This window comes from Grammomys surdaster, unplaced genomic scaffold (genome assembly GCF_004785775.1).
Source record: "Grammomys surdaster isolate TR1022 unplaced genomic scaffold, NIH_TR_1.0 125614, whole genome shotgun sequence".
In the NCBI taxonomy this organism is placed as follows: domain Eukaryota; kingdom Metazoa; phylum Chordata; class Mammalia; order Rodentia; family Muridae; genus Grammomys; species Grammomys surdaster.
Window position 1 is genome coordinate 1,446,175 of NW_021620456.1, and position 14,974 is coordinate 1,461,148.

Genomic DNA, 14,974 nt, shown 5'->3' on the forward strand with positions numbered 1-14,974 from the left:
AGCCCTCTACTGTGCTGTCAATGCAATGCCAGTACTGACTTACTAGCTCCTGTGTGTGACTGACTAGAATCCTGTTCTAGATTCAGAATATCAGCCTGCCTTGAAATCCCACCCAAAGGAGTGACACTTAAGACAATGTCCAAAAGCACAGGAAAGAGCCAGCTTTGAGGAAATAGAAAAAAAGCATTCCAGGCAGAGGGTGGAGAGAGGCCCTAAGCAATATGGCAACGACTGCCCTGTAGGACTGCAGAATGAACGAAACACAACTAACATCATGTTGTCCAAGTTGGTGTTGTTTGGCATGTGGGAAGTAAGGTTTTCAGACTAAAAAGGGAGAGTCCAAGTTACAAAAAACATGAGCGTCTTAAATCAGGAGCTCCATCCAGTAAATAGGAAGTAAGACATTCAAAAGCCAGGAGCAAGTGGTAGCTACTGACTTCAAATAGAAAGTGTAATCTGCCTGATTCTTAGTGACTGGTGAGGGGTAAGAGGCCAAGGGGTCTAACCACTGGTGAGTGTGTGGATGAGGCTGAATACAGAAGCAGAAATTTCAGCAGCTTGTTGAATATGGTCCCCGAACATATCTGACACAGTGTTGTTAGCCTTCTTCTTTGTAGGAAGTGTATAGAAAAATAGAGTCACACATTAATTTTTTAGACTCAAGAGAATCTTCAGAATGACATCATCATCTGTCTTAATTGCTCTTCTGTTACCATAACACCTTGATAAAAGGAACTTAAGGAAGAATGGTTTGTTTAGCTCACAGTTCAAGAGAAAGTCTTTTGTGGCAGAGGAATCAAGGCAACAGGAACTCGATGCAGCTGGTCACACTGCGTCTGCAGTCAGAACCAGAGAACCACAGATCCTTGCATGCCAACACTCAATGTGCTTTCTCTCCTTTATCAGGTCAGGGTCCCCTGCCCAGAGAATGGTCCCAAAGCCACTATTTGTTGAGTCTTTTCCCATCAATTAAAGGAGTCACGATAATCTTCCACCGTCCCAACAGGTAAGTAGGGGAGCTATCAAGTTGACAGTATAATCTCCTCATGGAGTGATCGCTGTCCTGACAATCCCTGGGAACAGCCCTGGCACCTTGGGCCTCTGAGTTACAGGCAGGGCTGCATCCAAGAAGTGTTTGCATTGTCAGAGGGAAAAGCGTCTGAAATGACATGACTCTCATATTCCTAGAATTCTGTCTGGCATTGTTTGCTAAGGACTTGGATTTATTTTCTCTAAAGCGAGTGAATTTTATGTCATCCTTGAGGAAATGCAGTATTTAAGGTTAACCTTATTACAGGAGGGTTCCTGGAAAGACATAGTAGGAGGCAACAGTTGGCAGATCAGAGCTGGAGGTCACTGTAATTAAGACAGGAAAGAGTAAATGGAATGCAAACAATCCTATTTCACACTAAACAATTCAACGTGGGGAATCGCTTTAAAGAATGACTCAAGGGCAGATTACATCCTCAGATGCGCAGACACAGCCCCCATTGACTTCCAGCTCAGACACTGATGCATAGCTAGGAACTGTCTGGGGCCTGCAGGCTGCTGAAATAAATCACATGAATCAATTTAAAATGCAGCCAGATGTTTTGTTTTTTTTTTTTTTTACTCTGAAAATAAAAAGACTTGGGATGGGATGTAGGAAGCCACAGATAGCCCTCAGAGCAGAACCCTGGCCCAGGAAGCTTTCGGCAGTCAGGTGTGGCTGGTTAGTGTGACCTCTCATGTCTTGCTATCTAGTCCCTTCTTATCCACAGGTTTGGTTTCTGCCTTCTAATCACCTCCACACAACTAACTAGGGAACTACGCACATAAGCAATTCACAGACTTGTATACCCTTCAGGATGAACACCTACAGTGACCACCTCCCTCTGCTAGGATACCATCATCTCTGCACAGCCCGTCTGAGCAGTGTATTCCACCCACCTATTAATCACTTGGCTTCCATCTTCATTTCAGACCAGCCATCACTGCATCACGATGCTTGTATTCTGTTTGAGAAACCCAGCCTTGTAAAGGCCCCCAAGTTCAATATCAATGATGCTGTGATTGAGGTATGACAAAAAGAAGCCATAAGTTCAGCATAGGTGTGTGCACTTACAATCTCGAAATACTACCAGAGGGAAAATACGATGGAGAAAGTGTTTGCACTATCCTAGATGTCAGATGTTCCAGTGAGGGTGTAGAATCTGTCCCCACAGGTGAAAGGCAGAGATTATCTTCCATTAAAACAAGAGCAACAAGCATTTCTGGAAGGCCCTCTAATTTTAACCTACTCTAAGAAAAACAGAAAATAGAGTAACCTGAATTTGGACTTTACAAAGCTCAAATGCTGGCAAAGAGAAGGTCCAACCTATGTGCCTACAAGATCAAACAGGAAATATATTTGGGAGATAACTGCAAAGATGTTTTTAAAAGTTGGTAGAGGCTGGAGACTTTATGACATGACTTTATGATAAAGTTATTATAGTATAAAATGTTCTAAATAGATAATTATTGATACTCAACAAAGAAGAGGACCTATCAATAATAATGAAGGCTGGAGATATGTGTACTTGCCTGGCATGCATGGGGCTCTAGTTTCAGTATATAATATTAGAACAAGTAAAAGACTGTGATTCTCATGGCTACTGTCCTGCACTTTGAAGGAGGAGGCATGAGGAATTCCTCAGGCTCAAGGCCATGGCTCTAGCTAGTACCAAACCAGCAAGGGTTGTATAGCAAGGATTTGTCTTAAGGGTGAAAGTGTGTGCGTGTGTGTGTGTGTGTGTGTGTGTGTGTGTGTGAAATAGTTTGCTGCTATTTTTTAAAAGATTGAAGAAAATAGATAAGAACTTGAGAATTCACTGGTTAGCCATTAAGGGGAAAGCAGCTGGCCAGCCATCTTCTCTACCAGAGTCCATTTTTAGATGAAAGAAATGTGTTTTCACATAGCTTTGTTTGCCTAAGGGACCAGAAGATTATGTATCATTAATGCTTTTTGCCTCACATTATAATTATGAATTCTGTACTTTGTTTTGCCTTTTTTCATATGCATTTTCCACACCAAATATATGTAAACTTATATAATTTAAAATGAGGGCTTTAAAAAGAGGGTATGAATGTGGTTCAAAATTGGAAATGGAAATGCAGACACAGGCGGGGAGAATGTGATGCTGACGCTGGACAATGAGAGGGGGCAGAAAGAAGAGAGTCGGGGGATGGCTCAGCTGGTAGAGTGCCTGTCACACAATTGTGAGAACCTGAGGTCAGTCCCCAGCAGACACATTAAAACCAAGAATGCAGAGATGAGTGTAACCCAACATGAAGAAGGACAATGATTCCTGAAGTTCAGAGGCCAGCCAGCCTGGCTGAGTCAGTGAGCTCAGGTCCAGAGGGAGACCCTGTCTCAAAAAATAAAACAGAGAGAACTCTAAGAAAGACAGTAATGCTGACTTCTGCCCCACCCCAAAGACACAAACAAGTATACACACACACACCTCACAGAACCAATATGCTATGCATATTAAAACCCCTATAAATGCATACAATAACAAAACACACCTAAAAATTGTCATTTATTCCTGCCATGAGTCTTACCATGACCTCTGAGTAGTCCTACTTTACAAAAATACTTTCTAGCCCTTGGCAGCTGTAGGTTCAAACAAATACCAACAGAGGAAAGGGTGTGTGTGTGTGTGTGTGTGTGTGTACATGCATTTTGTGAGTTTGGGGTACACTTGCCAAAGCTACTGGCAGGGGCAGAGACAGAGGACAACCTCAGACATCTATCATTTCCGTCCACCTTGTTTGAGACAGATTCTCTTAGTTGTTTTTTCCTCTTCATACATCAGGCTACCTGGCCTGTGAGTTTATGAGAATTCTCCTTTCTCAGCCTGTCACCTCCCTCTAGGAGCTACAAACACTCATGCTACTGTGTCCAAAGCTTCCACAAACAGGCTAGAGCTCAGGGCCTCAAACCTGCACAGCAAACACTCTTAGCCAATGAACCAACGCCAGCCTAACAAATGTTTTTTATTTGCATCTGTAATAGGATTTTTCTTAACAACGTTCCCTTAATACTTAAGTGCAACCCATTACACAAGGTCTACACCATATTGAGCATTACAAGAGGTGTAATGAGAGTTTTAAACAGGAGATGGACATCTACTGGCAAGCACTATGCCATTTTGTGTCATGGACTTGAGCATCTCACAATTTCATATTCACAGCAAGTTTTGAATTCCAAGGGATGATGCTATATAGTAGGTACAACTGTTAGCAATTCCTCTATGCTCCGCCCAACAGTTACCTTTCCTCCCTCTCACCCTCTCTCTCCCTCCCCCCAACATGTTCCTTTGACCTCTTCCTCTCTCCTCTTTCTGTTCTTTCCTGTCCCCCTTTCTCTGCCTCCCTCTATGCTTTTCCAGGTCCCCCCTCCACTCTGTGGCTCCCTTCCTGCCAATAAACTTATACTAAGCCTGTTGCAGGGCTGATTCCTCAGGGATAGGGCAAGAACACATTGGCAGGGCCCCGCCAATGTGTTCATCCTCCAGCCGCAACACACCACTGTTTCATAAAACACAGCAACAACTCTCACTTTTTGTTTTGTTTTGTTTTGTTTTGTTTTTGAGGATTTGCCAAGAGCCCACAGAGACCAGAGGAGGGTACTGAATCCTCTCAAGCTGGAGTTATAGGCAGTTGTAAGCTACATGTGGGTGATGGGAACCAGACGAAGGCCCACTGAAAAAGCTGTAAGTGCTCTAAACCACTCATCTACCTCTCCAGCCCCCCATCCTGTATACTGTAGCCCAGACCTCTGCCCTGTGGAACTCACGATCTTCTTGTTGGAAGGAAAGGGAAGAAGGAAGGAAGGAGGGAGGGAAGAAGGGAGTGAAGCAGGGAGGGAGGGAGGGAGGGAGGGAGGGAGGGAGGGAGGGAGGAGGAGAGGGGGGGCACTCAGGAGGAATTCCAAGCAGTATGTTGACTAGATCATAAGAGGCTTAGGACTCTATCTATAACTCTGGACACTTGATAAAAAACAGTCTTACAGGGGAAATTTTGGAACGTTTCTACCTTCCCCTACTATAGTTCCACAGGAAGCTATGTAAGTTACAGTGTCCAATGTAAAATAAAACCGCGAAGCCCTTTGTTGTAGCAGAATAGGAACAAGAAATATAAAGAGACCAACACAAAAGTCAAGGAGGCATAAAAATCCACCTGTGGTGGGGACATTTGTAAGTTGGTAAATTCAAGAAACAACACTTATTTGAACAACTTTTTTTTTTTAACCTAAAACCAGATCTCAAAAAAAAAATGGTGAGGGGGTGAGACACAGGGCCTGACTCCAGATGCTAGAGATGGGGAGACGATGCCTGGCCTGGAAACTTCTTAATCAGACCTCAGTGAACAGCCACCTCCTGCTACTTCTCCCTCTATGTCCCTCTGTCATTTCCCACCTTTCCTGTCTCTTGTAACTCTAACCCACCACCCTTGTCAGACTGAACCTAAGGTGAATCCTATCACGTCTTGGAGTCACCCTTGCCTGTGAACTCCTGTCTCTCCACTCACTAACTCACCCCTGTCCTTCTCATTCTAAAGCTGCCATTTAACAGGGCTGAGGAAAGCTTTCCTCTCCCTGGAAGGATGAAAACTCAAAGCTCTTTCGTTTTCTTCTGGGGTTTCTGTTATGATTTGTCTCAATGTTTTTAATTTGCCTTTTAATGTCATTTGTGGTAAAAACAAATTTTAAGCTTTAATTATTAGAGTTTATTGGACCATTTATCTTGATATTGGACAACACAGACCAGTATAAACAAAAAAGCATTTAATTTATATTAAAAATCACTGAAATTATCCAATTTTGTAGCTCATACATGCATTTTATTCTTACAAGAACAATAGAAATCTTGCTCAAAACCGCCTCAGTCGTCCCTTATCTATTGATGTACATATGTTGGTTTCCACATGAGTTAAGAAGGACTTTAATGTCCAGAAGTAAAAGTTAGTTCATCCGTCCTCTACCTTTCCTTTCTCCCTCCCATACTGGTACTCTCCACTCCACACACCACACCCAAACCCCACATTTCAGTATTAAGAGGAGACACAGACAAAGAACAGAAATAGAGAAAGATGACAGACTCCCTGGATCACTCGTGGTTCATAGAATCCCATTGCCTTCTCAGGAATGGAAGCCGAGTCTGGTGTATGTGAGAACTATGGCTCCTCAGCCCCTGCTGACTCAGTGCAGCTGTAACACATTTAGACAGTGACAGTTTTGAGTCTCACTATCTCCCATCCATGGTGGGTCAGCTACAAACCATTCTCCTGTGGCATCACTTAACTCTGTATACAAGGAAGGGAGGGAGGAAGGAAGGAAGGAAGGAAGGAAGGAAGGAAGGAAGGAAGGAAGGAAGACAGGCAGCAAAGAACAGACAGACCTAATACTGTGCCTAACACCTGTGCTTATACAAGGCTCCATCCACTCCAGTTTCCTGACAGAGCATGTCAGATACAGTACTTTTAAGGACATCAGATGATGACATCAGCCATTTAAACTGAGCATGAAACCTTCTGAACACAAAGCCTTGTTAAGCTGTACAGTTCACACACCAACCATGCTGTGAGTCTTGCCCACCTCTACCAGTGCACTTTGAGACAGAATTCTGTGTAAAATTTAATGTAAAAAATTACATAAAATCATAGCAAAAGTATTTTATATAGTATTAAAAACATCATCCTCTAAGGCTGAAGAGAGGCTTCTCCTTTTAAGAACGTTTGCTGTCCTTCCAGAGAACCCAAGTTCCATTTCCAGCATCCACTAGAAGCTTAGGTGGTTCCTAAATACTTGTAACTCCAGGTCTAGATCTGACCTGATGCCCTCTTCTGGCCTCTGTAGGCACTTGCACATAAGTGACATATACTCATAAACACACAAACAAGAATAATTCTTTAAAAGTACATAAATATTATGTGTATATGGAACTAGGAAAGTAAATAAAAAATGTCAAATACTGCATTGTCCCTTTTCCTGACTGTTGAGACACAAGGATAACATCAATCTGTTTCCTCTAAACTCTACTACGAGAAAAATTGCAATACTTGTGCCATAAAATAATGGCTACTGACCCCTAGCTTCAGTGTTCAGAGACCCTGGAGACTGCAGAGGACATTTGGATAAAGATGAACTCCAGGGCCTCTGAAGAAGCTGCCTCTGCTTAAAGCCAGCTGCTAACCCCATGTTGCCAGAGCCTACAGTTTTTTCAGTACCAGAAATTCAAGCACTCTGTGATAGCTCCCAAATGTTTAATCTTGTTGGCTAATTAAATTTAATTTTATGTAGGGGACCTTAACACCAAATAACATACCACCCAAGGAACAGCACAAATCAATGAGATGAAGATAAAAACTCAGCAGATAGTGTTGGGAAAACTGGCTCATCACATGGAGAAAAGGAAGGCTGAATTCACAGATGAATACAAATGAATACTGGGATGTGGCAGGTTCAGTGGTAGAGCATGTGTTTAGCATGTGGGAGAGCCTGAGTTCAATCACTGATACAAAAACAAAAAGAAAAAAAAAAACAATCAACTGAATCCCTGTGTGATTCACCATATATACAAAATGCAAAAGCTAGTGCATTCAAAGTAACAGGGAAAATATAGAAAAATGTCTCTGTGACCTAAGCATAAAAAAAGAACTCCTCAGCAAAACTTCAAAAGCACCATTCAGAACAACCATAAACAGAGTAAATGGGGCTGACAGCTCAGGAGATGCTTGTAGTGTCTACCTAAGAGGGATCCATGCACACAGTATGCATGGAACGGTAGGCGCACTTATAGATGCACTATAAAAGGAAGGGAAGTGGACTGTTCGTTTCAAAAAATGTATTATTTTTATCAATCTTTTCAATATGTTTTTTATAAAACACATTGCTCAGGTCTTTTACATCCTTCAAATCTGAAATCTACAAGTGTGTGTGCGTGTTTTACGTTCATGGCATGAATCCATTTACTATTAGCCACACTTCGAGTGTTGAAAAGTCACATTTCACTGATATATATAGCATGTTAGAGATACATAGAATAGAAGAAGAGTTCCTTCCAATCAACAACAGTTTTTTCCCAGGTTTGATGGGGAATCCCTTTAACCCCAGCACTCAGTGGGAAGAGGCAGGCAGATCTTTGTGAGAGCAAAGCCAGGCTGATCAATAAAGTAAGTTCCAGGGCATCCAGAGCTACATAGTGAGATTCTGTTTCAAATAGTAATAATAATGCTAACAACTTGATGTCAATCTCCATGGGGAAATGAATGAAGGATATGAACAGGCAAGTTGTAATATGGGAAATATTACTAAGTTATAAAGAGAGGCTCGAAATCACTATTAATTAGGGCTGGTGAGATGGCTCAGGAAATAAAGGTATTAGGTATATACGCTCATAAAAATCACAAAGCTAGATATGTCATGAGTTGTTGGGGTTATTGGTATAACAAGTTCTCATTTGCCAAGGGGAGGCAGATAAGTACAGACACTATGAGTATTCATTTCATCAAATTAAATGGATTGCACCAATTAATTTCACCATTTAGCATTGATCCTAAAGAACTGTTAACACAGTTCATGCATTTATTTTTATTATCTATCTTCCCCAGTGTCATGGTTAATATTGTCAACTTGACAGGATTTAACATAATCTAGGAAACAACTTCTAGTCAAGTTTTTAAGGGAGACTCTAGATTGGGTTAAATGAGATGGAAAGACCCACCCAGATACAGGCAGCACCTTTTCCTGGGCTTAGATCCCAGACTGAACAAAAAGGAGAAGTAAGCAAACATGCTAGTGTTTCATTGTCTGCTTCCTGACTGTGGTCTCAATGTGACCAGCCACCCCACCTTCCAGGCATGATGTGTTGTATCATCAGAGAGCCTGAATAAACCCTTCCTCCCTCGAGATGCTTTATCTGGGATAACTGTTCACAGCAGTGAGAAAAATACCTTATACAACCACTGAAAACTGAGGAGAACAGATATGTTTGTTTTGGTTTTCTTTGTCTCCATCTTGTTGAGCTTGGGGCAGGCACTGCTTCTGAGAATGAAAAGCAAAGTGCAGAATGGCCAACCACAACACTGTCCAGTGGCCAGCAGAGATGGCATTGACACAAAGTCTAGCACTAAGACTAGCTACAGCACCCTGCCGGTTCTATATCTCAATGGTGCATCTTGACAATCTCACATAGAAAGTCAGCTTATAAGTAACTGCAAAGACAGCATCTGTACATTTTCCAGATTAAATCAGAGCATATTTGCATATTTACATACAGGAAAAATTCCCTCTCAACTCCTTCAGATGTTCTTGGGTTATGCCTTTTGTGAGAAATTTAAAAAACAACAACAATAAAAAAAAAAAAAAGGAAAGCAAGGAACTGTAATAGATGAAAGCCTTTGTTCTCCTGCCAACATTTAGCCATTGAATAACAAAGTAAGCAGTCTCATCCAGAGACAAATTACGGCTTTCTTCTGCACCCTTAACGCTGAAAGAGTTAAGAGTCAGCCTCCAGCTTGTATGCTCTGAATTCTTGCCTGCCTTCCTCTCCATCGCTCTGATGAGATATCTTGAGATCATTTGAGTACTTACTTCATTTTCTCAGTTCTTTTTGGCCATCCGTTCCTTGGCAGGTTTCACCCTGTTTGGGTATAAGTACCCACTCCACATCTCCTTTCCACCCGCTATTTCATGAATCAAGTGTTAACTAACTTGGTAGCAAAACAGATCCATCTGGAAATTGGCATTTCTACAACATGTTTTTAAAACTGCAGTTCATCATTCTCAGTATATACACATGTGTGAAAATTCCTGAATATATTTAAACATGAAGTACTGGAAAAGCTAGGTGCACATTTAGAAGCCACACAGCTTGCTACAAGGGAAGAGCATGTTCTACAGGGTGCCGAGGGCTGGCTGGCACTTACATCAGGTACTCTAAATATTTGACCATTTTGACTGAACGCTATTAGTCTGAACGTATTCTATATTCTCTGTTTACCTAAAGATTATGTCTCAATTGTAAAAAGGATTACTGTTGCACAAAGTCCAAACACAGATCCCTTTTCTTCATTAGTTAATTTATTTGTATCCAGCCTTACTTTTTTTTCACAGAAGGACTTGAGGGAGCATATGAACAGTTTGATGAAGTGGATTATCTGTGGAAAAATTCCTTTCCAATATTATTCCTACATCTGAACACATGACATCATTGAAAGTCACCATGAAGTCATGTTTCTGATTCACTATCATTGTATGAGTGTCTGCTGTGTGCCACACTCTGCATTGTGTATTTCACATACATTTTGTTATTTAAGTCTTACAATACTGAGATCATACTCTTGGTTTATTTTCATTCACCGATAAGGGAAATTGGTTTTGTATAAGCAGGATGCACAAGTGCATGTAACTAGATGCAGATGGAACTGGTACTGGAAAACAAGCCTGTTCTAGAAAGTTCTCTCTCTTCCAACCCTTTCCCATTACTTTTCTCATAATATGTAGTGTACCGAAAGACTCTTGCTCCATCTCTTCAGGTGAGGTGACCCCTTTGTGATTATCTAGAGAGACAGGTGACAGAGACTGAAGAAACAAAGTAAAACTATGTGACAATTTTCTATTGATTATATTAGAAAGGGGTTATCAGTGAGGCATACTGAGCTATCACTGTCGGGGACCAGGTCTCTTGCTATACATCTTTTATTTACTGTTCTATATACAGGCCATTGTATATGATTGGCATCCAGTAGATGCTCATTGAATATTGATACTTAAATTAATATATCGCTGGGCCACCAACTCAGAAAATAACCCATCTGTGGTTGTTTGAAGGAGAATGTCCACTGTAGGCTCATGTGTTTGGTCTCCAGTTGGTGGTGCTATTTGGGGACTTTTAGGAGGTATGGCTTGGATGGAAGAAGTAGGTCCCTGGAGGAAGGCATTTTTCAAGATACACCATTTTGTTGGCTGTCTCTCTGCTTCAGGCTTTTATGTATGTGATTCAAGGTATGAGCTCTCAGCTTCCTGCTCCAGCTGCATGCCTGCCTTCTATGACAGTGATGGACTCTTATTCCCCTGGAACTATAAGCCCAAATAAACCTTTCTATAAGTTGTCTTTTCATGGTGCTTTGTCATAGCAACTTAAAAGCAACTAATACACCATGTATAACAGGTGTATATGAGAATATATAATATATAATAATATATATCAGAATATAAAAAGAGATGCTATCTCCAGGAATTACAGTATTTAACAGGTGCACAGATGATGGGCCACTTCCAAGGTACCCCTAATGATCCCCCATCCTGATACTCATGTCTTGTAGAATATCCACCCTTTGAGTGTAGGCCAGATTTACTGGCAGCTTGCAGCAGATAGCATATGGCATAAGTGATAGGATGCCATTTCCAAAACTAGGTAATAATTAGACTGTAGCTTCTGAATTGGTCTCTCCCCCCACGTTCAGTTCACTATTGTCACATCATGTGGACACTCAGGCAGCCTATGGAGCAGTCCATATGGTGTCACAACAAAAGCCTGCAGAAACCGCCCAAGGAAACTTAACAGATTCTCAGAGGCTTGTCAACAGCGACATCAGTGAGCCTGGAAATGATACTCCAGCCCACCATATGAAGGTGGAGATGACAGCAACCCCAAATATAGACCAAATGGCTCAACCTTACAAGATAGCACCTCAGCCAGAAGCCCCAAAGGAACCCATGTCTGTGTTCCTCACACACAGAAACTTGGGCACAGTAAACATTCATTGTGTTAAGCTGCCAGACTTGGGGAAAAATTGTTATGCATCAATAAATAACTCATCACAGCTCTAACACATTCCACGAATATTGTCTCTTACTTCCTGGCTTATCTCCCCATAGCAATGGGTTATAACAAATTCTTAAAACAGAAAAAGACTTTAGGCAAGGGCAGCAAAGAAGTGAGGGTGACTGGGAACAGTGAGTTTCACTCCATGTAGTTATAGTTTTGAAAGGGAAAGAGAAACAGCATGAGGAAAATGCCCAGGACTAACAGTTAGCCCTATGGACAATTCATATGTCTTTTCCCAATTCTCTTAGCACTCTACTTGGGTGACATATGATGTAAGCAACATCCAACTGAAATACAGAAAATCACAAGTAACAGTGTCTTAAAGGAAAAGGATGCCTTTGGCTGTTGTGTAGAAAGTCACTTGAAAACTGCTCTGGCCGTCTGAAACCAGGTTCTTGGCATCCTTATTCAAAGACATGCATGGAAGGCAATGTCACTTTCATGGTCTACCATGGCTATTTGATTTCTGAGCTTAAGTCCTTACTCCTTCAGTGGATGGAAGAAAAGGCAGGGAAGGGCACACTGATCCTTCCTAATGCCCATGTGACTTTTTGATTTCTGCATCAATAATCAGGACTTATTCACACAGAATACCTGGCTGCAAAAGAGGCTGTGAAGAGTCTGGCAACAACAAACTGTCCTGTAATTAAAGGTAAGTAGAGAGCAAATAGGCAGGAATGACTCAAGATCTTCCAGGAATGATGCATTATGTCTCAACCAGGCCACTATAAGCTGAAAAGATCTTAACTTACAAATACTTTTACTATGTCTAACCTGCTTAGCACCTTTGCTCAGCCCCATGGTGTAACTACCCATTTGGATCCGTCAACAGGGTCTAGCAAGAGAGAGAGTGGGGATGGAGGGGCAAGAAACACGAAGAATGAAGACAAGACAGAGTCTGATCAAGTCTCTTCTTTTTATTAAAAGGAAATCCTGGTTATTTATACGCTTTACCACGTGCCTTGCCCTTGTGGACAAGCAGGGAAACACAGCTGAAGGTACTTTGCCACATGCCTTGTAGCCATGGATACCACATGCACCTTGCAGCTGGGGGCACTAAACAAAGATGTTTATCAGAGTGTGCTCAGCTGTTGTGGGCTGTTGAAAACAAGTCTCTTGTTAGAGTATATGGCTTGAGATGGCTACAAAGAGATAGCCACTTTCTGCTAGGAGTCAGCTCCCAACAGGTCCCACTTTTTAAATTTTTTTCAAAAGAAAAGGCTGGGAAAACTTACGGAAACCATGCCTGTCTTAGGTTGGAATAAAGGACCCCCCCCCCCAGCCTCCCTTTCCCATCTCTGGATACTCAACAGCCATTGGTTAAGCTCCTGTCTTAGGATGGTGAGGCCTCCCAGTTAGGGGGAAGGGTCTTGAGGTGGCTTAGTACGTAAGTTAGGGGTTAATCCTCATCAGTCTTGATGACAGAGGTTTTAGAGTCCCCTACTTCCAGCCTGTAATAACGGACCTGTAAGGGTTTCATTTGAATAGCGTCTATCTGTTGTCATACAAAAGCCATCAGTCTGTTGAACAGCATGGAACCGAGAGACAAGAGACTTAACCATGCCTGAATGTTTGGTGTAAACCATTCTGCCTCAGAGCAACACTCATTTTTAAGGGTAGCACACAACTCCTTCTGTTGGAGGAGTAGCACACAACTCCTTCTGTTGGAGGAGTAAAAATATAAGTCTCTTCTATTCTGTAGCACTATTTCAGCTAAGGAGGGTAATGAATTCTACAAATTCGATATAGCAGATCCCATTCTTTCTAAATCTAAATCTATAGAAGTACAGAACTGATCATAGCTTTGATCTTAACAAAACAAGTAAGGAAATCTCCATCCCTGTCCTAGTCAATCTCAAACAAAAAACAACTATAGTAACTGTGGTAATGGGTTCTCTCCTGGGTCTGAACATGTACCCTACCAAATCTTAAATCAGGGAACCAAGAGTCTAATAGAGCCACCCTGGAGGTGCGGGTGGTCATGTCTTCTTCCACATTGAGAACTTCCCAAGTCAGGTATGCTGGTTGATCTTCTCCAGTTTGAAGACAATTGTGAAGCATCTTCATGTTTCCTGCAAAGAAAAAATATGCTTCCCAGGGGGTTTCTCCTCCCTGGATTTGTTATTGTTGTCTATTTGTTTAATCAGTCTCTCTGGCAGCCAGCATGCAGCATCTGCCATTTGGGAATATGTGCAGACAGAACCTCTTCCCTAGATAAGTACTGGATCTGGCCCATTCCAGGTTCCAGTCCTCTTTCCAGAGGACTGTTGCAAAATTCTTTTTGGTATCAGGATGCTAGAATCTATCTGCAGCAGATTTTCCTTCAGAATCCAAAGTTAAAAAATTTAAAGTTTCTGGGGGATCCCTTGGTAGGGTACCATTCCCCCTTTTGAATTTTTTCAAATTGATTTTCACTAGCAACTGAGCAGCTTGTAATTTTTCAGTGGTTAGGGACCACTAATCCACCCAGATGGGTGAATCCCCCTTCCAGGTGATGGGATCGGCACAAACCCCTAGGGGTGCAGCTAAATCAATAGCCCCAATCAAAAATACCCCAAGCCTCTTCTTCCAAAGTTACCATGGATCTCAATAGGATGAGTAATCCCTTCTTCACTTTTTCCTAATCCTTTCCCTGGAGAAAATCCAGAGTTTATCATTTGAGCCGTGATTACTTCATTAGGGCTGCACATAATCAGTCCCAACTGGGATAATAGATCTCTGCCCCAGAGATTAATGGGAAGGCCCGGGATGACATAGGGTTGTATATTCCCTGTATTCCCTCCTTTATCTTTCCATGTCAGCACCTTAGAGCTTTGTTGTGGATTTTAACTTTGGCCAATACCCCTTAAATTGGTTAAGGTTGGGGTTAGAGGCCAGGTGGCGGGCCAATTGCTTTGCTTGATAATCATCACATCAGCTCCTGTATCAACCAAGCTTTGGAATGCCTTCCCATTGAGCAATATTGTCATCATAGGTTTTTGTTTAGTTATAGGTTGTACCCAGTATGCATCAGAGGAACCAAAGCCTTGATCCCCTCTCTTAGGACTCTTTATGACTAGTAGGGATCAATGGAAGTAACAATAGTTGAGCTATCCTCCTTCATGTAGGAATGATGACTA